This window comes from Stomoxys calcitrans, chromosome 2 (assembly GCF_963082655.1).
Source record: "Stomoxys calcitrans chromosome 2, idStoCalc2.1, whole genome shotgun sequence".
In the NCBI taxonomy this organism is placed as follows: Eukaryota; Metazoa; Arthropoda; class Insecta; order Diptera; family Muscidae; genus Stomoxys; species Stomoxys calcitrans.
In genome coordinates this window covers 49,646,923-49,673,252 of record NC_081553.1, presented here as the reverse complement: position 1 = coordinate 49,673,252, position 26,330 = coordinate 49,646,923, and the positions used below count along the sequence as shown (strand labels likewise).

At 38.6% G+C, this 26,330-nt stretch overlaps 1 protein-coding gene across 3 annotated transcripts in view; it reads left to right on the top strand.

Moving 5' to 3' along the window:
- The window catches only part of LOC106091888 (choline O-acetyltransferase), a 192,216-nt gene that overhangs the window by 124,599 nt on the left and 41,287 nt on the right, over positions 1–26,330 (top strand). For 2 of the 3 annotated variants that reach the window (XM_059361595.1, XM_059361594.1), the window contains exon 1: positions 12,129–12,199. The gene's annotated coding sequence lies outside the window, so the exon portion shown is untranslated. Of the gene's footprint in view, positions 1–12,119; positions 12,200–26,330 lie in introns of those variants that run through there. The other variant, XM_059361596.1, reaches the window with a different exon arrangement.

Genomic DNA, 26,330 nt, shown 5'->3' with positions numbered 1-26,330 from the left:
AATTTTGCACAAATACTTTCTATTAGCGTAGGTCGGTTGGTATTGTAAATTGGCCAAATCGGTCCATGTGTTGATATAGCTGCCATATAAACCGAACTTGGGATTTGACTTCTTGAGCCTCTAGAGGGCGCAATTCTCGTCCGATTTTATTGAAATTCGCACGAAGTGTTTTGGTAGCACTTCCAACAACTGTGCTAAGTATGATTCTAATCGGTTCATAATCTGTATAGCTGTCATGTAAACCGATCTTGGATCTTGACTTCTTGAGCCAATAGAGCGCGAAGTTCTTATCCGATTTGGCTGAAATTTTGCATGAGATGTTTTGATGTCACTTCCAATAACTGTGCTAAGTATGGCGTAAATCGGTATAGAACCTGATATAGCTGCCATATAAACCGATCTGGGATCTTGACTTCTTGAGCCTCTAGAGGGCGCAATTCTCATCCAATTTCCTGAATTTTTGTACAACGGATTCTCTCATGACCTTCAACATACATGTCTAATATGGCCTGAGTCGATCAATAGCTTGATACAGCTCCCATATAAACCTTTCTCCCGATTTTGCTTCTTGAGCCTCTACTGGACGCAATTCTTATCCGAATGAACTTAAATATTACACAATGGCTTCTACAATGTTCAGCATTCATTTATTTTCCAAATCGGACTATAACTGGATAAAGCTCCAATAGCATGACAGTTCTTATTCAATATTCTATGTTTTCCTAAAAGTAGATACCGCACATAGAACTCGACAAATGCGATCCATGGTGGAGGGTTCGGAAGAACTTAGCACGCTAAGATTCGATCCGGAAGAACTTAGCACGCTCTTACTTGTATTCATCTACAAATTTGAAAACTTGTTATTATCCGAACCTCCCAATACTGACTGCAGGCAGACTGAGTTTTATCCAGTGGAAAAAACCAAAAATGAGTCTTTCTTAGCCACACACTCTGCCAAATGGAAAAGACACAAGATATAAACAACCAAAAGAATCATTTCTTCGTGTAACAAATCGCCTTTTGCTGTAAACGAAACATTTTGACCTAAAAGAAGTTTTTAATTTTTGCGTATAAGAGTCATCCTTTACTCCAAACGGAATTCAATGTAGGTTTACCATAACCGAAATGATTTTAACATAACGAAATCTGGCAAATTTACGACAAACGTTCAACGATGGAGAAGATTGTTGCCTAGTGACTAGACAACTAGTACTTCCCCAATAAAACTAATTTATTTGTCGCAAACATATTTCAAACGATGAATTTTTGTGTGTGTATATATCCAAATAAATACCAAACTGTACTATAGGCACGACAGGGACTTCGAGGATTTAGTGTGTGATAGGGACTTCGAGAAATTTAGCGCGTATTGTTTAATTCTCTACCATTTATGTTTTAAATGTAAAATTTTTATTCGTTAGTTTTCAGTTTTCCTTTTTTTTATACATGTTATTTCAAAAACGCTAGCAACTTTATAAAAAACAGTATGTTACTGCCTTTCATCGGAAACATTTCATTCTTTATTTCTTTAGAGACCTTCGCTTATTAAACATTCCCATGCATGACAGAAAACGTTGGTGCATATATAATACCAAGCTCTGCTTAGAAATTTCTTCCTCTCTGTACAATAGAACTTTTGTTGGTCCACAATCACTAGGGATAGATAATGAAAAATTCCATGTTTTTTTGCATATCATGAGTTGCTGGTGATGATGACACACATGCCGGAATACATGATTACGAGAATAAATAAAACATCCGTCTAATATTTTGCATAACGTACACTGAAGGACATGTTGCTGCAGCTGTATAACGGGTATATCCTTTTTCTATGCAACTTCATTAACATTTTATAATCATGCACATGATACACATGATATGCAGCTCATTCACATGTGCTCATGTTAGCATTGGACAATGGGGTGGATTGAACAGATTTTGACGACATACATATAACAAAAGTAAAATCAGGCAGTTAAGGCCCATTCATCATAAAATCAAATTCGAAATAAAACCAAATAATGTCTTTAAACTTAAATAAAACAAGTAACACTGTGCTAATTTTGGCCTAGTCAAATGTTGGAAACCCACCACTATGAAATCTGATAAAAATTTAACCTTGTTAATGTAGTTTGCAAATGCATTAATTTGTAACACTTAAATCGAGTATTGATTGAGGTTTCCATAGTCTCAATAATTCATATCGCGTATCGATATGAGCCTGAGAGGGCCTGTATATATTTATGAACCTATGGGTTTTGGATTCATTGCGAGTATTGAAAAACACAAATGTACATCACGTGCCAAATTTCTATCAAATCGGAAGAAAATTCAGACTCCTAGGGGCTCTAGAAGTCAAATCCGGGGATCGGTTTATAGGGGAGCTATATCAGCTTACATACCGATTAAGATCATACTTAACAGATATGACATAGAGCCAGAACAAAAGTTCGAGGGACGGAGGGAGGGACGGAGGGAGGGACGGAGGGAGGGACGGAGGGAGGGACGGAGGGAGGGACGGAGGGAGGGACGGAGGGAGGGACGGAGGGAGGGACGGAGGGAGGGACGGAGGGAGGGACGGAGGGAGGGACGGAGGGAGGGACGGAGGGAGGGACGGAGGGAGGGACGGAGGGAGGGACGGAGGGAGGGACGGAGGGAGGGACGGAGGGAGGGACGGAGGGAGGGACGGAGGGACGGAGGGAGGGACGGAGGGACGGACGGAGGAACGGGCAGACAAAAGGAGTTTTTCACCAAACTCGCGTCTCAATAAGTCCATTGTCCAAACTGAAGATGTTTGACAGCAAAACAAAACACGAAACGTGCATGAATTGTTTAAACCAGTGTTACCAAAAGATAGTTAAAAATCACCCTTTTCAACGATCTAGACCACTATTCGTCCGTTTACATCACAATTGCTTGGCTGCAAAAACCTATTTTCTTTTTATTTGTTACTGAACATTTTGAGGCTTTGATAAATATCATTATAGCCTATATTGGATTCTCAGTGGGCCACCCTAACATTTTCTACTTCTAGCATATATTCGTTTGGAGTAATCCTAAAAAACGCACATCATTAGTGCTGCGTAGAAGATAAATATGGCAGGTCTTTATGAAGCATCTAATTTTCAAGAGATGACTAAAACAGACTACGGTACATAACCGGAAAATGGACACATAAAACAAATCCCTTCAAAGCCAGATGTAAAATAAAAAATCCTTAGAAACGGCCCTCTTTTCTCTTTTATATAACAATAAAAAAATCTATAATGGGATACATTCCTCGAAAAATTGAGAAAAGGAATAATTGTACTAACTAATCCCTCCTTCCTCCTCACTCATTCCTTATCCATCCCTCCTTTCTTTTCTCTTCCTTCAAGTAATTTATTAAATGAGACTCCTTTTTTATTTGTTTTCCTATGCCCCAAGAAACTTTGAAAAGAAATTCGAAAACTACTTTTTTACACTTTTATATTAGAGTGCTTATAAACTTCGATTGAAATGGAATGACAAACCAAAGGGAAACTATAAATGTAAACCATCTATCCTACGATAATTTCATTTGAAAACTTATATCACTTCTTTTCTTTTCAAATAATGTTCAAGGCTTTCTGTCGAAAGGTTTTCCTTCCTTCCGGCAGCCAAATGGGGGTCAAACGAGTAGACAAAAGGTTGCCTCTAGAAATTGTGTGTAAAATTGGAAGAGCAGTCTTATGTGCAAAAAACGAGAATGGAAGGAATATAAATGTAATTGGAGATTGCAAAAGAAACGCATACAAATGTAATATGATATACTATTGTCGTAATGGTTTCCTCTTACAATTGATTTCATTTTTGTGTCCAGGCAAAGAGATAAAACATATCCTTTGTCATTGGGATGGGTTTAAGGATTTCTTTAAGAAAAACAATTGGTTTCATTTAAATGTGTTTGCTTAGTGTTTGCTTTAAAGTATGTTATGGCAAGAGCACTATTGCAAACAGATACTTGGAGTGTTTGAGAGAAAAATAGCAAAAACTGTATTAGTATTATATAGACTTTGACATACTCGTAGTTAAGAATTTTAAAGTATAACACCCACATTTCTGATATTGCAAGTTTGAAAGACTCTGCTTCATTCACAAAAATTATCTGAAATTGCAGACTTAGAATACTGAAACATTCATATTAAGATCATGTGAAGTTGTCTGAAGAAATTTACCTTTGACTCAAGAATTTTGTGACGCCCATCTCTCTCATATCAATGAATTTTATATCATAGCTCCCAAATGATATCAAACCCCATTTTCGTTCCCTCCACCAAGTTTGTAACTCATCGAAATAATGATCTGAGGCCCAAAAAAGTATACATATTCTTGATCGTCTTGATATTCTAAGTCGATTTAGCCATATATGTCCATCAGTCCGTCCAAAAGCACGCTAGCTTTTGAAGGAGTAAGATAGGTGCTTGAGATTGTAAAATCACTCCATGTTTTGATATATCTGTCATATAAACCGTTCTCCCCATTTCACTTCTTGAACCTCTAAAGGGCGCAATTATTATCCGATTTGGCTGAAATTTTTCATTGTGCAATGTTTAACGACATTAAAAAAATGTGCCAAGTGTAGTCCGAATCGGTATAAAACATGGTATAGCTCCATATAAACCTATCTCCCTATTTGACTTCTTGAGCCCCTAGAGGGCGCAGTTCTTGTCTGATTTGCACAAAGACTTCTTCTATTATCTTCAATATACATGCTGAGTAAAACGCTTTAATTTCCGCCGGGTCGAACTTTGAATACCCACCAACTCAGGTATTAAAAAGGTTTTCCAATAAGCGATGTTATTTTGGTATTCTAGGCTTCCGCTTTACTTTCAACAAAAAACATTGGCGGATGCTTTTTTTTTCATTATTAACGGGATAATAATGAAACAAGTAAAAGCGTGCTAAGTTCGGTCGGCCCGAATCTTATATACCCTCCACCATGTCGAATTCTCTTCCCGGTATCACTTTTTAGGCCAACAAAGGATTCATGAAAATCCTTAGCCAAATCAGATAAGAATTGCGCCCTCTAGAGGCTCAAGAAGTCAAGATCCAAGATCCGTTTATATCGCAGCTATATCAAAACCTGAACCGATATGGCCCATTTACAATCCCAACCGACCTACACTAATAAGAAGTATTTGTGTAATATTTCAAGCGGCTAGCTTTACGCCTTCGAAAGTTAACCTGCATTCGACCGACAGACGGACGGGCGTACTGACGGACGGGCGGGCATGGCCAGATCGTCTCACAACGTCGAGACAATTAAGATTATATACACTTTATGGGGTCTTAGATGAATATTTCGAGGTGTTACAAACGGAATGACATATCCTTTTCATGAAATTATCCATTCATAACAGCAAAATTGCTGACCTATGTCATCGATAGCCCCACAAATTCTATATTTGAGGTCTTAATTTCTTTTTTTTTTTGGACTCAGGATTTTAACATGCTTTATGCATGTCTCTACGTACGTATCTCGCCTTATGCGCGGACTCTGTTATCAACGGTACCGCCCAAAAACCTACCTTCACGAACCGCTATCGCAATGTTTTGAGGTGTACCACATATCTGGTGATTATCCATATCATCGTCATTGAGTCTGCGTCCAGACCTCCGCACTCATTCTCTACGCCAACTACCTTCTTCCTGCGCAGTACTTGTTCGGCGTATCACATCACCTCCTCCCAATTCTTCTTGTCCTCCAACATCCTCTGGAATAATGTCGCAGACGAAAAGTCCCTGCGTCTTTTAACCCATCGGTAGCAGTGGAAGAATGCGTGTTCCACATCGTTTGCAAATTCATCAAGCTCCTCATAAATGCAACTGCTTGAGGAGCATTTATCCATTCTATACAGGTATTTCTGGAAGTAACCATGGTCTGTCAAAAACTGTGTGACGTAGTAGTTTACGTCGCGATGCTTTCTATCTCTCCACATCCGTACATCGGGTATTAGTCGTCGCGTTTACCTGGCCCGATTCTCATTGGTAAACCTTTGTTGCCATCCCTCCATAGTCTTCTCTCATATGATCAGTTTGAATCTCACCCAGTCCACTCTGGGTGTTGTACTTCGCGGTGTAGAGCCTGGCGCGCTCCATGGCCTGTAGATCTATCGGAACCGTTCCGGCTATTACAAGGGATGCGTGCTCCGCCACTGTCTTCTATTGTGATATGATCCTCAGAGCCGCCGTCCTCTATACCGAGAGCAGGGATTTCACACGTCATGCTGTCTGCAGTGTCTAGCCCCATATTTCCCTCACGTAGATGGATCATTGCACCGCTCCTGATGTGACCTTATATTCACTCTTTCCAACCTGAGTGTTATAGATACGAACCAGGGTACGCAAGTAACTTCTCATTATGAGTGCTTGGAAAACGTCGGACCACCTGTGGCTATTGAATGCGTTTTTCACACCGAGTGTAGATAAGAGGACAATCGGCCTGGAGTAGTTTTTCCATTGCTTAGCCGCCTCTACTATCTCCACCACATCTCACAGAGCTCCGATCGTGCACATTTCTATCCGGAAGCCATGTCGTCTCATTGAGAGTCCACCTAACTCAATGATGGCGTCCCAGAGCCGTGACTTAAAAAATCGCACAAAAGCTTGCCGGCCGTATCATCATACATAGTGGTTTGAATGATGATGGGAATGTTGGTTCACCTTTTCTAATATTTATTGAAACAGTCTAGATATAGCTCTCGTATAAACAGATCTCCGGATTTGACTTCTTACGCCTGTAGAGAGCGCAATTATTTTCAGTTGTGGCTCAAATTTTGTGCAATGACGTTTTCTATGACATTTAACAGATGTGTCAGTGTGGTGTCTACTATGATCTCCAACATCCAACCAAATCGGTTCGTAACCTAGTATAGCTCCAATATCATGGCTTTGTTTGCCTATGAAGAGATAACGGGCAAAATAAATTGACAAATGCGATCCCTGGTGGATATGGGAGGGTACATAAGATTCAGTCCGACCGAACATAGAACGCTTTCACTTGTTGTAGCTGATTTCATGTGGCATGGGATTGAACGAAAGGCAAAAGGGTTCACAAATGTTGCCATCTGAAAGTTTTTTTCTAATGTTCTTGTTAGGATTCGAACTTAGGCAATCAGGGACATATTTCTTCAATAATCACCCAAGTAAGTGCTGGAAATCTTCCAACTTCTTACGTAATTTCCACTTATCTACTGCCTCCATTGTTAATCCAACATCGGCAACCAAAATATCTACCACATCATCACCCACTATTTCGTTGCATGCCCTCGCAATAAACAACCTTTATACCATCGGGTTCCATCAATTATAATTTTTTATTTTTACAACGACAGACTAGGATTGTAACACCTTAATAAAGAAAAATTCTTATAATTGGATGGTATCCCGCAATGAAATATATTAAAATAAACTCTGTCTGGTTTACCTTTATTTGTGCCTAGCCCTTGACAACAGGATACGCTTCACATCCACTGAGGGCGGAGTAGTGGGGAGAAAACTGTGGTGTATATGTGCGTGTCAAGGAATATCTTCAAGCAACCAAGACACGTGACATTTACAAATGTGTTGTAACCAAGGAAGCTAAAGGACATAAAATAAAAAAAACCACCCTCGTCGTCAATAGCATTGTGTAAATATTCATAACGATCCCAAGATGAATTTCAGTTAATTTATGAAAATTAATTAAAAAGAATTTCAATTTTAAAAATTGGTAAAATGGATGTAACGGCGACGAGGTCATATTTGCCAAAAGGAGGAAAGCGATAAAAAGGGAGTAAGGATTAAAAACAAAATTTCGAGCAAGGAAACGGAAGAAGACACTCAGAAAAACTAAGTCAGCCCAACTAAATTAAACGTTTCCTTACTCAGCCAGGCTGAATTTAATTTTTCCTATAAAAAAAACTTATTCAGCCAGGCTGAATTAAAGTTTTCCTATAGAAGACCTTATTTAGCCAGGCTGAATTAAAATTTTCCTATAGAAAACCTTATTTAGCCAGGCTGATTTAAAATTTTCCTATAGAAAACCTTATTCAGCCAGGCTGAATTAAAGTTTTCCTATAGAAAACCTTATTCAGCCAGGCTGAATTAAAGTTTTCCTATAGAAAACCTTATTCAGCCAGGCTGAATTAAAGTTTTCCTATAGAAAACCTTATTCAGCCAGGCTGAATTAAAGTTTTCCTATAGAAAACCTTATTCAGCCAGGCTGAATTAAAGTTTTCCTATAGAAAACCTTATTCAGCCAGGCTGAATTAAAGTTTTCCTATAGAAAACCTTATTCAGCCAGGCTGAATTAAAGTTTTCCTATAGAAAACCTTATTCAGCCAGGCTGAAATAAAGTTTTCCTATAGAAAACCTTATTCAGCCAGGCTGAAATAAAGTTTTCCTATAGAAAACCTTATTCAGCCAGGCTGAATTAAAGTTTTCCTATAGAAAACATTATTCAGCCAGGCTGAATTAAAGTTTTCCTATAGAAAACATTATTCAGCCAGGCTGAATTAAAGTTTTCCTATAGAAAACATTATTCAGCCAGGCTGAATTAAAGTTTTCCTATAGAAAAACTTGTTCAGCCAGGCTGAATTAAAGTTTTCCTATAGAAAACCTTATTCAGCCAGGCTGAATTAAAGTTTTCCTATAGTAAACCTTATTTAGCCAGGCTGAATTAAAGTTTTTCTATAGAAAACCTTATTCAGCCAGGCTGAATTAAAGTTTTCCTATAGAAAACCTTATTCAGCCAGGCTGAATTAAAGTTTTCCTACAGAAAACCTTATTCAGCCAGGCTGAATTAAAGTTTTCCTATAGAAAACCTTATTCAGCCAGGCTGAATTAAAGTTTTCCTATAGAAAACCTTATTCAGCCAGGCTGAATTAAAGTTTTCCTATAGAAAACCTTATTTAATTTATTACCAGATTTCGCTGCAATTAAGCGCAATGAGTTGCGTTAGGCCCTTCCGAGTATGGTTAAAATTCGTGTATATTTCGATATAAATGCCATATAGACTGATCTCTCAATTAGGGTCTTGGTCCAATAATAGGCGTTTTTATTGCCCGATTTCGTATACATTTGTGTTATACTTCGAAACATCCTTGTTCAATACGGCACATATCGGTCCAGATTTGTATATATATATATCATATATACCGATCTCCCGGTTTAATATTGAAGGCCCACAAAAGGTGAATTTATTAATCGATTTCGCTGAGATAAGACATAACGAGTTCTATTAGGCCCTTCGACATTCATACAAGATATGATCAAGATCGGGCTGTATTTGGATGTATCTGCCATATACATATACCGATCTCCAGATTTAAGTTCTTAGGCCCATAAAAGGTGAATTTTTCAGCCGATGAACTTGATACAACGGGTTGTTGGATATCGGACTATATTTAAATATAGTTGCTATGGTTTCTTAAATGAAAGCAGTTTAATATATATATTCGAGTTGGTGGGTATCAAAAGTTCGTCCCGGCCGAACTTAATGCCTTTTTACTTGTTTTCAATTCATCTGAACATTTATCCAAAAAACTTTTTCCAGTTGACGTGATTTGATTCGTGCATGAGATTTCCACAAACTCTACTCCATATACGTTTGACATGGGGTGTTAGTAATTACTAAACGCCTCCAAGGGTGCCCACAAACACGAGTGATTAATTAATTAAATGACACATTTTGTGAGGGGGTTACTAAACAACAAAAACAACACCAAAATCCTGGTAAACAGAAATTCATGTTTCTCCAAAACACATGCACAATGGATAAACACATGAGCCAATCAATTTTGTCATCAGGTTTCTGATGAGAAAATGTGGGTTTTTACAAATCCTTTGGTGGTGTTGCTGTAAGGACACCACCTAACCGCCTATCTAGAATATGTCAAAAGGAAAAAACAGAAAATCTTTAATGAAAGAAAATGATTAAACTGACCACAAGAGTTAAGCAGTTAATCTCAAACAAAACCAATATTCAGTGCTACAACATGGGTGGTAAAATTGTTTTTCTTACTGCCTATGGTCATATGGTACAATATGTTGGTACACAGAGAAAAATACGGCTGCAAAGTGGGAGACATTGCCAATAAATATGTATAAAACAAGTAAAAGCTTGCTAAGTTCGGCCGAGCCGAATCTTATATACCCTCCACCATGGATCGAATTTGTCGAGTTCCTTTCCCGGGATCTCTTCTTAGGATAAAAGAAACGATTTACTCTGCTATTAGAGCGATATCAATATATGGTCCGGTTCGGACTATAATTAAATTATATGTTGGAGACCTGTGCAAAATGTCAGCCAATTCGAATAAAAATTGCGCCCTTTGGGCGATTTATATAGGAGCTGTATCAGGCTATATACCCTTTCAGACCGTAATAAACACGTATGTTGATGGTCTCGAGAGGATCCGTCGTACAAAGTTTCAGGCAAATCGGATAATAATTGCGACCTCTAGAGGCTCAAGAAGTCAAGATCCCAGATCGGTTTATATGGCAGCTGTATCAGGTTATGAACCGATTTGAACCTTATTTGGCACAGTTGTTGACAGTCATAATAAAATACGTCATGCAAAACTTCAAATCGGATAGGAATTGCGCCCTCTAGAAGCTTAAGAGTCAAGTCCCTAGAACGGTTTATATGGCAGCTATATCAGGTTATTGACCGATTTCAACCATACTCAGCACAGTTATTAGAAATCATAACAAAACAGTCAGCCAAATCGGATAAGAATTGCGCCCTCTAGTGGCTTAAGAAGTCAAGACCCCAGATCGGTTTATGTGGCAGCTATATCAGGTTATGGACCGATTTGAACCATACTTAGCACAGTTGTTGGACATCATAACAAAACACGTCGTACGATATTTCATTCAAATAGGATAAGAAATGCGCCCTCTAGAGGCTCAAGAAGTCAAGACCCAAGATCGGTTTATATGGCAGCTATATCAGGTTATGGACCGATTTCAACCGTGCTTAGCACAGTTGTTGGATATCATAACAAAACACGTGGTGCGAAATTTTATTCCAATCGGATATGAATTGCGCCCTCTAGTGGCTCAAGAAGTCATGAATTAAGATCAGTTTATATGGCAGTTATAACCGATTTGAACCTTACTTAGCACAGTTGTTGGAAGTCATAGCGAAATATGTCGTGCAAAATTTCATTCACATCGAATATGAATTGCGCCCTCTAGAGACTCAAGAAGTCAATACCCAAGATCGGTTTATATAACAGCTATATCAGGTTATGGACCGATTTGAGCCATACTTGCCACAGTTGTTGGATTTCATAACAAAACACGTCGTTGCGAAATTTCATTCAAATAAGAATAGCGCCCTCTAGATGCTCAAGAAGTCAAAACTCAAGATCGGCTTATGTGGCAGCTTTATCAAAACATGGACCGATATGGCCCATTTACAATCCCAACCGACCTACACTAATAAGAAATATTTATGCAAAATTTCAAGCGGCTAGCTTTACTCCTCCGGACGGACGGACGGACATGGGTAGATCGACATAAAATGTCACAACGATCAAGAATATATATACTTTATGCGGTCTCAGACGAATATTTCGGGTAGTTACCAACAGAATGACGAAATTAGTATACCCCCATCCTATGGTGGAGGCTATAAAAAACACAAAATCTGTGCATTTGTACTGATTGTAGAGTTACTCTTGAGGTCATATTATTAGAATTACGGCACTGCGGAAAATAGCCGTACTATTGTTAAATTGTGTTAAGTACATATTTGGTTCGTTTTTCTATTCTTTCTGCAAACCTGATATCAATTTCTTTTTCGTTTGAGTGTATACCTCTCATTCCATGTAGTATCACATGTGTATACCATTTAAAAGCTTTTAGTTACATTTTATGTTCGAATCTGTCAGCCGAAAACCATGCAACTACCAATAAATCTTTAAGGATAAAGGTGGCCATAAATCGGTGGCTAATGAAAGAAACTATGGTGATTAAGCAGATATACCAGCATTCCCCTCCACGTGGGCTTCATATTAACCAATTATTCTTGCAAATGTATCCCTTTGTCACTTTATTACCTAATAATATATCGTTTTTCCTTAATTAATTTGATTTAATTTAATTTTCAGGCTGGAAGGATTCGATACTTTCATTACCCAAACGATGGCTTTCCACTGCAGAATCGGTAGACGAATATGGATTTCCTGACGTAAGTAATAAAGTCAATCAATGAAATTAAACAAGAAAAACAAGTTTAAAATATCAAACTAAAACCAACAAGTAAAAAGGGGTTAATGTACCGACCACCTCGGGGATACATGTAAACCACCTTTCGTTATAATCCGGTGAAAAATGCATAATTTATGCCTCCATAGCAGCTATATCGAAATATTGTCCGATTTGGACCAAATTTGGACCTTTTATGGGTCCAAAACCTTAAATCGACAAATCGGTCCATATGGCAGCCATATCCAAATGTGGACCGATCTGGGCCAAATTATTGTCGAAGAGCCCAACGCAACTCACTGTCCCAAATTTCGACGAAATCGGACAATAAATGCGCCTATTATGGGCCGCCATGGCAGCTATATCTAATTCTGAATCGATCTAGCCCAAAATGTATAAATATATCGAAGGGCCTAACACAACTCACTGTCCTAAGTTTCAAGAGATCAAGAGATCGGTCTATATGGCAGCTATTTCCAAATCTGGACCGATCTGGGCTGAATTAAAGAAGGATGTCGACTGGCCTAACACAACTCGCTGTCCCATATTTCAGCAATGTGGCTTTATGGGCCTAACCAAAAATGGGCCACCCTAAATCGGCAAATCGTTCTATATGAGGGCTATATCAAAATGTAGTCCGATATAGCCCATCTTCGAACTTAACCTGTTTAATGACAAAAAGAAAAATAATCTGTGCAAATTTTGAGCTCAATATCTCTACTTTTTAAAGACTTTAGCATGATTTCAACAGACAGACGGACATGGCTAGATCGTCTTAGATTTTTACGGAATGACAAATTGAATATACCCCCTTCCTTCGGTGATGGGTATAAAACGTGTTAAGGTTGACTGGGCCGAATCAAGTTCGGATAATGGGAGGCCCATAATAAGAAATCTCTATGGATTTATATGGGAGCTATATCAAGTTTAGTATGGATTGGTACCATACATCAGCACAAGGTCATATAAAACGCCATATTAAAAAAAAAATTAGCAAAATCGGATAAGAATTGCGCTCTCTTAAGGCTCAAGAAATATGTTTGGATTTTGGTCCATATGGGAGCTATAGCTAAACATGGACCGATTTGGTCCATTTACCTCATCCTAAACGACCTACATTACTAAGAATTATTTATGCAAAATTTCAGACTCCTGAAAATTAATATGGCTGTTAGAAGTCAAAAAAATATACCACGTTCAAGATTTTAAAATCAGTTAATAAAATAAAATCGGAAGATCGGTTTATATGGTAGCTACATCAGATTTTGAAACCGACTTGGACCATATTTGACACATCCATTGAATGTCACAGGAAAATTCATTGTGCGCCCTCTAGAGGCTCAAGCATTAAAGTTGGTCTATGTGGCAGCTATATGCGGTTATAACCGTATTCAAACTTTACTTAGGATAACTGTTGAAGGTCATACGAAAATTGGATATAAATTGCGACCTCTAGACGCTCAAGAAGTATATACGGGGAGATCTGCTTATAATGTTAAGCCCATTTACAATCCCAACCTACATTAATACGAAGTATTTATGCAACATTTCAGGCACCTAACTTAACTCCCTAGAAAGTAAAACGTGCTTTCGACAGACGGAAGTGTAGGTCGGTTGGGATTGTGAATGGGTCATATCGGTCACACGTTTTGATATAGCTGCCATATTAACCGATCTGGGGTCTTGTCTTCTTGAGCCACTTGAGGGCGCATTTCCTACCCGATTTGGCTGAAATTTTGCATGAGGTGTTTTGTTATGGTGCGGTTGCTAAGTGCGGTTGAAAACGGTCCATAACCTGATATAGCTGTCATATAAACCGATCTGGGGACTTGACTTCTTGAGCTTCTAGGGGGCGCAATACCTATCCGATTTGGCTGAAATTTTGCACGGCGTGTTTTGTTATGATATCCAGCAACTGTGCCAAGTATGGTTCAAATCGGTCAATAACCTGATATAGCTGTCACATAAACCGATCTGGGGACTTGACTTATTGAGCTTCTAGAGGGCGCAATACCTATCCGATTTGGCTGAAATTTTGCATGCCGTATTTTATTATGGCTTTCAACAACTGTGCCAAAGAAGGTTCAAATGGGTTCATAACCTGATATAGCTGCCATATAAACCGATTTGGGATCTTGACTTCTTGAGCCTCTACAGGTCGCCATTATTATCCTATTTGCCTGAAATTTTGTACGGCGGATCCTCTCATGACCATCAACATACGTGTTTATTATAGCCTGAATCGGTCCATAGCCTGATACAGCTCCCATATAAATCGATCTCTCTATTTCTACTCTTGAGCCCCCAAAGGGCGCAATTCTTATTCGAATTGGCTGACATTTTACACAGATCTCCAATATATAATTTAATAGTGATCCGGACCAGACCATATCTTGATATCGCTCTAATAGTAGAGCAAATCTTTTATTTTACCCTTTTTTGCCTAAGATGAGATGCCGGGAAAAGAACTCGACAAATGCGATCCATGGTGGAGTGTATATAAGATTAGGCCCGACCGAACTTAGCACGCTTTTATTTATTTTTTTTCATCCATAGTTAGATTAAGTTCTAAGATGAGCTATATTGTACTATACTTTGATATAGCCCCCATATAGTCCGATCTGCCGATTTAAGCACTTAGGCCTATTAATACCACATTTATTTTCCGATTTCGATGAAATTTGATATAGCGAGTTGTGTTAGGGTCCTCGATAACTCCGGCCTTAAATATAATGTGGTCATGTGCCAAATTGGGCATAGTGTATTAACCCATTTGGCGAAGTCGATTTCACAGAACTCATCAAAAATGCTAATAACGAAAACAATGAAATGCCAAAACAAAGAGAAAGCTCAACCAGCTATACTTTCAACATCTCAACTCGAAAATAAACTCAACAATCATTGATTATTCACGATTAACTACTTCCCACACCCATTGTAAAGGTAATCGTTTACAATCGATAAGTCTGCATTTCTGCAAGTTTTTTTTTTAATAAACTTCAATAAAAAATTATATTAATCATTTAAAGAACCCACTTCTAAAGTTGTTATTGACTTTTTCATCTGGTCCCTTATTATATTTTTTTAGTTAATTATCTCCTGCAAAGGACATTTTACCTTTATTGAACTGTCGTCCATTAAAAATTTAATTTAAAAATCCATTAAGCCCCAACCGGATATACCATCTACTACATCTGTTTTTCCGCTCTGACTCCCTCTGACATTTTGCTGTCCATACAAATCCATTTGTAGTAGTCATTTCTATTGGTTAATTTTTTATAAGCTCATCAGGATACTAGGAAGGATATTTCTCTATTTGTTGTCATCTTCACCATGCTCCAAATGCTTAAGTTTTATTTGATTGCTTTCATTCATTTATTTATTTTATTTCGATGCTGTGTATTTTTGTTGTTTTCATCTGTCCCTTAGACTCTTTTGCAGTTGACATAAAAACAGGAAGCGGAAAACACTCACACACATACACACACACACACTGTGGGTTACAAATTGACGCAGGATACAATAGAAATGTCATGGTGACAGTTACAACTTCTGTAACGAAAACAAAAAAGTGCGTCAACAATGGCTAAACAAACGAAGATCTGAAATATTTTCATTTAAGCTCTATCTCTCTACCTCAACCTATCTATCTGTCTGGTTGACTTACTACCTAAGTAACCTTGTGTTTGGTAGAATGTCAAGGGGAACTGGTAGAATAAAACACACACACACACTCTGCTTTCTATATACAGAAGCTATGCCTTGGTGCTTTTATTTTATTTTAACTTTATGTCCACTGGGATGAGAGAATAACGCATTGAAATGGGGAATTGAACTTAGGGCAGAGCTCCAACATCCGATAGGTTTGAAAATATTTGCATTACTAATTATAACAAACAGGATTACTTAGGCAATGTTTGCCTTCGCAACCCCCTTGGAGTGGCAAAGTCTACAGTGTGGCATATTAGAATAGGTACATAATGTATGAATGCTTAAATTCTAGGACAAAGTTAACTTAACAGTCGAAGTAATGGTCAGCAAAAGTGAAAAAAAAACTTTTAATAAAAATATGGTGTTTGGACTGGTAAGCTGTTGATGCCGAAATTTTATTGGCACTACTTAGTTCATCAGTCAAAATTGAAAAATGGCATTAAAAAACTCCAATTTCACATAATTGCGCCCTTTAGAGACTCAAGAAGCCGAAGCGCCAAATTGGTTTATGTGGGTACTATATAAGGTTATAGACCGATTTAAATTATAATTGGCAGGTTATTGAAAGTCATGGGAGAACATTATGAGCAAAATATTAAGATGTCAAATTTGAACCATACGTGGCACAATTGTAGGAAGTCCCCACAAAATGTCACATGGAATCAAAAGAGAATTGCGCCCTCCAGAAGCTTGAGAAATCATATCTCAAGATTGGTTTATATGACAGCTATATGACGTTATGGACCGATTTGGACAATACTCAGTACAGTTGTTGGAAATCATAGCGAATTACCACGTTCATAATTTCAACGCAATCGGAGCGCCAACTAGTGTCTCAAGAAGTAAAATCGGGAGACCAGTTACTATGGCTGCTATTTCAGGTTATGGTCCGATCTAGACTATGCTTGGCAGGAATGTTGGAAGTCGCAACAAAACAAAAATTTCAGACAAATCGTATAAGAGTTGCGTCCTCGGTTTATATGGCAGCTATATCAAAACAAGGACTGATTTGGCCCATTTACTATCCCGACCGACCTACAGTAATAAGAAATATTTGTGTAAGATTTCAAACGCCCAGCTTTACTCCTTCGAATGATAGCTTGCTTTCGACAGACATACAAACAGACGGACATGACTAGATCGGCTATGAATGTCCAAACGATAATGAATATAAACACTTTGTTTGGTCTCAGATCAATATTTTGATGTGTTACAATCGGAAGACGAAATTAGTATAAACACTAAAACCTACTTCAATTCAAGTAAAAAGGCACTAATTTCGGCCGACCCAAACTTTGAAATCGGACAATAACTGCGCCTTTTATGGACCCAAGACCTTAAATCGAGAAATCAGATTATATGGCAGCTCTATCCAAATCTTAACCAATCTGAACCGAATTAAAAAAAGATGTCGAAGGGCCTAACACAAGTCACTATCCTAAATTTCTGCGAAATCGCACAACAAATGCCATTTTTATAAGCCCAAGACTTTAAATCGAGAGATCGGTCTATATGTCAGCTATATCCAAATCTGGACCGATCTGGGCCAAACTGAAGAAGGATGACTAGTGGCCTAACACAACTCACTGTCTCAAATTTCACCAACATCGGATAATAAATGTTGATTTAATTGGGCCAAGACCTTAAATCGGCAGATCGGTCTATATGGGGGCTATATCGAGATATAGTCCGATATAGCCCATAATCAAATTTATTCTGCCTATGAACAAAAAAAGTTCTTGCATGGTTGCCGTTGCAAAGCATCACCATTCTATGCACAATGCTAAGGTGCTGGCCAATTACGTACTTTTGGTAGTGTTTTATGGCTTTATCAGCTGCCAGAAATTCTCGCCAGAAACGGGGTATGCCAAAAGAGGGGCTGTACATAGCAGTCCCTTCAGTTACTGGAATGATTCTTCTTGATCGCTCCACTGAAACTTCTGGTCTCTCTGTGTCGATTTGGGTAAGCTGGCAAATTTTGTACAAATCGTATGTAGTAAGAACATAGAAGAAGAAAAGTGCATAGTGCAGGGGTTGTGGGTTCGATTCCCGCCAGAAGCCTTGCTGTGGCGCTACAGTAATATCACAATGGACTTAAAAATTGTCTAAGTGAGTCTGTAAAGGACTGCCACTCTTACCTAACCTAACCTAGGTCATGGCGGAATAGTAAAAACGGACCTCGTAACGTTGACGACCCACGCAAATGAAAAAACACCATGATTTGCGGATCTGCACCTGGAATGTCCGGACTCTTTATAGAGAAGGTGCAATATACGCACTTGCGGATGAATTGGAGAAGTGCAAGGCAGATATTACCGCCTTACAGGAAGTGCTAAGGACCGGGAATGGCATTACAACAAAACCAAATGGTGACGAACTATACTAAAGCTGCAATAACACGAGGCATGAATTTGGCTGTAGATTTATTGTAAGTCGGAGACTGAAAAACTTTATCTCCAGCATTACTTCGGTGGTTGAGAGTCTAGCCACAATTCGCATAAATGCCAAATTCTTCAACATCAGCCTTATTTGTGTCCGTGCCCCGACGGAAGACAAGGACTAGCAAACCAAATATATTTTTTATGAGCACCTAGAGGGAGAATACGACAGCTGCCACGCCCATGATACTAAAATCGTTCTGGGAGATTTTAATGCAAAGACAGGGAAGGAAAATAACTTTGGTCCAACAGTCAGAAAATTTAGCCTACACGAAGAAACTTCAAATAATGGAATGAGACTAATAGATTTCGCCGCGGCAATGAACATGGTAGTTAGGAGCACCTGATTTCAACATGGAAGGATTTGCACGGTCACATGGTTGTCACCAAAAACACAAGAAACCAAATTGATCATGTCGTAATAGAAGGAAGACATTCATCCAGCGTGTTAGATGTACAATACAATCGACCCGAGGGGCGAACATAGATTCAGATCATTATCTCGTTGCAGTGGTTTGTGCCCGTCTGAGCAGGACGATCTGACACCACACGGAGGCTGGAAGCTGCAAACACAACAAATGGCAGCGGCATACTCCACTCGACTGACCCAACTGCTTGATGAAAGAACTCCTTGTTCCGATGATATAATGGCGCAGTGGCAAACCATTGCCCACTCCATGGAAAATGCCGCGAAATCCGGACTTGGGTACCGGAAGCCTCCTCCAAAAAACCCATGCTACGACCAAGAGGGTAGAGATGCTACTGAGGCCAAGAAAGCGGCATAGAGAGCAACCGAGCAATCAGTAGCAACGCACCAGAAGTATGGAGGAGAAGTATCGGGATAAAAGCAAAATCGCCTATTACGCAAAAAGAAGAAGGAAATGGAAGGACGTGAGCGAATTGAGATGAACAGGAGTCCGGAAATTCTACCAAAGAATCACACATCAAACCGATGGCTTTGGTACAGGCACATCCTCCTGCAGAGACAAAGAAGGAAATCTGGTAACTCATGCAGAGAGTGTGCTGAGGATGTAAAAAGAACATTCTACGAAGCTGCTAGTGCCTGCCGATGGCGGCGACACATCAACACGGGGACCTCGTGTTGATTTAACTGGAAGAACGTTCTTTATTTTTGCATTTTCATTGACGATCTATTGGGTCAGATTTCGAATCCAGTCTACGCATTTGCCAACGAGAGTAGTCTGTGTCATTCATATTCATTTGACCATAGGCCCAGTCCTCAAGAAATTGTGGACAGGATTTATTGGCCATTTCCGAGTGGGGTAGAATGATCAGAGTAGACTTTAACGCACAGAAAACGCGGTGCTGGTTCTTGTCTCACAAGGAATTCACTTACCCACTTCAATTGTCGATATCTATCGACGCTATATATATTGAGGAGTCAGATACTCTTGATGTTCTGGACATGAATATACAAAGTGATGTCCGCTGGTCAAAACACGTATTTGAAGTGGCGAAAGAAGCATTCAAGTGTTTGGGCTTTCTTAAGCGGTGCAAGAAATATTTCACTTCTTCTCATCTTCTCAATATCTATACTACCCACATTAGGCCAAGAATGGAATATAACTCTCATATATGGCCAGGAGCTCCAAAATCATCCTTGGAGCTACTTGACCGGGTTCAACGGAGAGAGATGGTGTTGATTGGGGATCGTAGGGTATCCAACTCTATTGCTTCTCTTGAACATCGTCGGAATGTGGGTAGCGTTGTATGGCTCTATCGTTATTTTGGCGTGTGTTCCAGGGATATTCGTCTTCTTATTTCTGACGTTAGGATGTTCACCAGGAACACAAGACTTGCCAGGAACTCACACCCGTTTGTAATTGATTGGCCAGTCGACCGAACCATGCATTGCCGAGAAACCATTCGCCCAAACCATTCGTATGTGGAATTGACTTCCGGCTAATCTCTTTCCCACCGACATTGACGTTCAGAAATTTAAGACTAATATCAATAAACACTACTCCCTATTTCCCCCTCCAACCCTTAACTTTCCCAATTGCCGACGCAATGCACTACATATATAGGGGACATCCCCTGCCTGTTGGTTACGTGAAAAAAAAACTGAAGAGAGCGAAAGCGATCAGATTTTGAGAGTTTGATAATTGAGAGCTTGCAAATTTCTTCGGGAGGTATTTTTTTCCAGTAGAAATTTGCAACATCGAACAGCTGTTTTGTGAAAACCAGCTGTTTAATTCCAATAAATAGCAAAATAGACTGAAAATGTTTACTGGAAAATACTAATATAACAATTTTACCCAAAATATCGGGGGCACACCCCACCCTCAATACCGCCCAAAAATTATTTGTTTACCTATAGGAGCAATATGGGTATCAAATGAAAGGTCTACGAAGCTTACATAAAAATATGAGGTCAGGTACCGGGAAGAACCGCACTACTCTAAATACCCTCTCCAAACGGACATGTAGGCCGACCGGTACAATATGCGAGTTATTTGAGGGTACAGTACGACACTTCTATACAAATTTGGGTCAATTTCCGGGGGTCACTCCACCCCAAAAATATGCCCCAAATGGATATGTATACAAACTGGACAATATTCGTGTGGGATTCTAATGAAAAGTAACAAAAAGTAAAATAAAACAAATTATTTTTAAATTTAAATTATTTTTGATTATGGGTCATATCAAAATGGGGCCCTTAGTGCTTCGCTACACCCTTAAGTGTAGCGAAGCACACCGGGCTAGCCAGTATATTTACAACTCTGGTAAAGTTTTATTTCCACAGAAAGTTTTGTCCAAACATTTCCCTTTGTATTTATACCACCACAGTGGTACAAGGTATTGTAAGTTTGCGCATTCGTTTGCAATGCTAAGAAGGAGAATAGCTAGACCCATTGATAAGTCCGCTTGTCCGTCTGTGAGTCCTTGTATTTTTGTGATCAAGGCACAGGTCGTATTTGTCGCCCAATCGTCACGAGTCCATTCTTGTAATCAAGGACAGGTCGTATCTGTTGCCCAATCGTCACGAAATTTTGCAAATGTCACTTTTTGGCTCAAGGACAAATGCTATTGATTTTGGTAAAAATCGGTTTAGATTTAGATATAGCTCCCATATATATGTATCTCCCAATTTGCACTTTAATGGCTGTAGTATATACAATTTTCAACCGATCTGCACAAACTTTTGCACGGATTGTTTTGTTGTCTTAACATATCTCCAAGATTTCATCAAAATCGGTTCAGATTTGGATATAGCTCCCATATATATGTATCACCCGATTTCCACTTAAATGGCCGTAGTAACTAAATTTTTCAACCGTTCTGCACACAACTCGATATGGGTTGTTTTGTTAATAATCTTTATCTATCTGAAAGATTTCATCAAAATCGATTAAGATTTAGATACTGCTCCCATATATATGTATCGACCGATTTGCACTTAAATGGCCGTAGTTACTACAATTTTCAACCGATCAGCACAAAATTTGGCACGGATTGTTTTGTTACTGATCCTAACATATTTGCAAGATTTCATAAAAATCGGTTCAGATTTGGATATAGCTCCCATATGTATGTAACACCCGATTTCTACTTGAATGACCATAGTTACTACAATTTTCAACTGAGCTTAACATATCTGGGAGATTTCATCAAAATCAGTACAGACTTGGATATAGCTCCCGCATACATTTATCGCCGGATTTGCACTTATGTGGCCGTAGTAACAACAATTGTCAAGCGATGTAAATATAGCTCTCATTAACTTATATCAATTTCCTGAATGTATAATTGTAGGGTAGTTGAAAGATATCATATAGTCAGCTCCGCCCGACTTTTGCCTTTCCTTACAGGTTTTTGTTTTTAACAAATTTTTAAATAAAGTTTTATCAAAACTTTATTTCTTTAGAAAAATTTTAAAAAATTTTCTTTCCTATTTAATGAAAATTGTATTTGAAAAAAATTATAAAAATATATTTTATTTTGAGTCAAAATTTTATTTCTTTAGAAATTTATCAAATTTTGTCTCTTGAGGAAAATGTTTAACAACTCTTACTTCGAAAGAAAAATTCTATGGTGTTTAAAGATCTCTCGGTCAAGCCTATGCCATTTTAATTTTTTATTGTAATTATTGCCAGACACACTTCAATTAAATACAATATGTTGGACCCACTTCAAAGCCCAGCAAAACAAAGTCAACATAAAGTCTTTCTCACACACATTTGTGTCTTCGTGTCAAAACAGCTTCTTCATATTAAAATTTCATTGAAATACTGGAATATCCTTTTTATACCCTCCACCATAGGATAGGGGTATACTAATTTCGTCATTCTGTTTGTAAAACCTCGAAATATGCGTCTAAGACCCCATAAAGTATATATACTTCTTGATCGTCGTGACATTTTAAGTCGAAATAGCCATGTCCGTCCGTCCGTCTGTCTGTTGAAGTCACACTAACTTTCAAAGGAATAAAGCTAGCCGCTTGAAATTTTGCACAAATACTTCTTATTAGTGTAGGTCGATTGGGTTTTCACATGGGCCAGATCGATCCATGTTTCGATACAGCTGCCATATAAACCGATCTTGGGTCTTGACTTCTTAAGCCCCTAGAGGGCGCAATTCTCGTCTGATTTTATTGAAATTTTGCACGTAGTCTTTTGATATCACTTCCAATAATTGTGCTAAGTATGGTTCAAATCGGTGCATAACCTGATATAGCTGCCATATAACCGATCTGGGGTCTTGACTTCTTGAGCTTTTAGAAGGCGCAATTCTTATCCGATTTGGCTGTAACTTTGCACGTGGTGTTTTGGTATCACTTCCAATATTTGTGCGAAGTATAGTTCAAACTGATTCATAACCTGGTATAGATGCCATATAAACCGATCTTGGATCTTGAATTCTTGAATTCTTGAGCCGCTAGAGGGCGCAATTCTCATCCAATTAATCTAAAATTTAGTATGAGGTGTTTTGATATGACTTCCAAAAACTGTGATGAGTATGGCGCAAATTGGTACAAAACCTGATATAGCTACCATATAAACCGAACCGACTTCTTGAGCCTCAAGAGAGAGAGTAATTCTCATCCGATATATTGTGGCACAAATTTTGTACAACGGCTTCTCCCATGGCCTTCAACATACGTGAGTAATATGGTCTGAATCAATCTATAGCTTGATACAGCTTCCACATAAACCGATCTAACGATTTTGCTTTTTGAGCTCCTACAATTTGCAATCTTTATCCGAGTGGACTGAAATATTACACAATGACTTCTACAATCTTCAGCATTCAATTCATTTATGGTCGAATCGGACTATAACCTGATATAGCTCCAATAGCATAACAGTCCTTATTCATTATTCTTTCTTTGCCTAAAAAGAGATACCGCTATCCATGGTGGAGGGTATATAAGATTCGGCCCGGCCGAACTTAGCATGCTTTTACTTGTTTGTTTTCTTTTTTCTTTGCTTTGCCTTATTTTCCTATAGCAAACTAAAAAATTGAGTTTTCTTATCTTTTTACAAAATGCAAAAGAAACTTGAAACTATTGCAAATGTCAAGTGTTGACCTTTCTATTTTCAAAGAAGAATATGTCTTCTTCTTCGAACAAAGCGAAAAAAGGTGTTGGGATGTATTATTGAGTCGTTTGCGTTTTCAATTCGATTTTCCAATTTTAACGCAGACATTTACATTTCCTATTGGTGCGTGTTAGTGAGTGTCCTGGGGGCTCAACAACAACAAAAAAATACCCCATGCACAATACACCGGGCAGAAAGTACATTTCATACAACCCCACAATGAAAAAAGGTAATGCCTCGTTTTATATGCACAGCATCACCAGAAAGCGACAACAAAACATAAAACAACTTTCCAAATGTGTTTGCCTTGTAGTGTCTGACATTGTGTGTGAGGCGGCAGCAGGATTAACAAGGCTACACACAGCTATAAGCATTTCTAATACCCGTAAAACACCAGCATACAAGCAGTAACTCACAGCTGTAGCCAAGCAGCAAGTAACGCACCAGCTAGTGTTACGTGTTCTCAGATCGCCAACAAAACATCAATGAAAGTGTCATTGCGTTTCTAGACATTTGAGAGGGATGACGAAAAGTGGGGTATTATGGTCATGAAGGTAGCAGTACATATGAGCCTGCTGTACGTGCTGCTGTTACTTGGTCTCCCTTCCACCTAGCAATACATTTTACTTTTCCTTGCAGACGACAACCTAATAAAACTCATTTCGTACAAACGACAAAACTAACTTCTTTATCCTCTGGGGATTTTCGTCCCCAGCCAAAGAGAAAAGTTTAGCAGTCCAAACAGCCCAAATGTATACTTTGTCTCTTAAGAAGCCTTAGAATGGCTGCAATTTTTGCTCCTTCAAAGGAGGCGGGGAGTTTCCATCACAACAATTAAGGTGTATCCGAAGAAGGGAGAACTCACAGGGAATCTTAAACAGCTCTAAGGAATACTTTAAACAAATACAAATGATGTTAAATTTGGCGGGGCTGAATGTGGCATTAGAAACATCATAGGTCTGGTGCTGAGTAAAGCAGTCCAAATTTTGACAAAATCTTGCGACTCTTAGGAAAAAAATTAACTACTTACAGTCAGCATATAGTGATTGCTATTATCAGCAGAGTGGGGTTATCAGTTATAGTATGGGGAAGTATGTCATGGTATGGCCACATGCCGCACACCCACTATGGCATACTACCCCACACCATAACTGTTAACATTTCAGCTATAAAGTATTAAAATTCCCTAAAAATGTATTTCTTTTCTATTCCACCGCTCCTCGGCGAGTTTCATACGTTACTCCAGTATATTAATACCAGCGATATCCAAAATGAAAAGCCGACTATAATTCTACTTACAGTCAGCATATAGTGATTGCTATTATCAGCAGAGTGGGGTTATCAGTTATAGTATGGGGAAGTATGCCATGGTATAGCCGCATGCCGCACACCCACTATGGCATACTACCCCACACCATAACTGTTAACATTTCAGCTATAAAGTATTAAAATTTCCTAAAAATGTATTTCTTTTCTATTCCACCGCTCCTCGGCGAGTTTCACACGATACTCCAGTATATTAATACCAGCGATATCCGAAATGAAAATCCGACTATAATTCTTTCTATATGTAAAAAATAATTTTTGGGCAGCTATATCAGGTTATGAACCGATTTCAACCACACTTAACACAATTGTTGGAAGTTATAACCAAATACTTCATGCCCAATTTCAGCCAAATCGGATAAGAATTGAGCCCTCCAGAGGCTCAAGAATCAAGATCCAAGTTCGGTTCTATATGTAAAAAATAATTTTTGGGCAGCTATATCAGGTTATGAACCGATTTCAACCACACCTATCACAATTGTTGGAAGTTATAACCAAATACTTCATGCCCAATTTCAGCCAAATCGGATAAGAATTGAGCCCTCCAGAGGCTCAAGAATCAAGATCCAAGTTCGGTTTATATGGCAGCTATCTCAGGTTATACACCAATTTGAACCATACTTAACACAGTTGTTGAAAGTCATAACAAAACAACTCATGCACAATTTCAGCAAAATCGGATGAGACTTGCGCCCTCTAGTGGCTCAAGAAGTAATTATCTCAAATCGGTTTATGTGGCGGCTAAATCAGTTATGGGCCAAATTTAACCATATTTAACACAGTTGTTGGAAGTCATAACAAAACACTTCATGCCCAATTTAAGCCAAATCGGATAAGAATTGCCCACTCTAAAGGCTTAAGAAGTCAAGATCCCAGATCGGTTTATATGGCAGCTATATCAGGTTATGGACCAATTTGAACCATACCAATTTGAACCATACGTATGACTTCCACAGTTGTTGGAAGTCATAACAAAACACTTCATGCCAAATTTCAGCCAATTTGAATAAGAATTGCGCCCTCTAGTGGCTCAAGAAGTCAAGATTCCGGGTCGGTTTATATGGTAGCTATATCA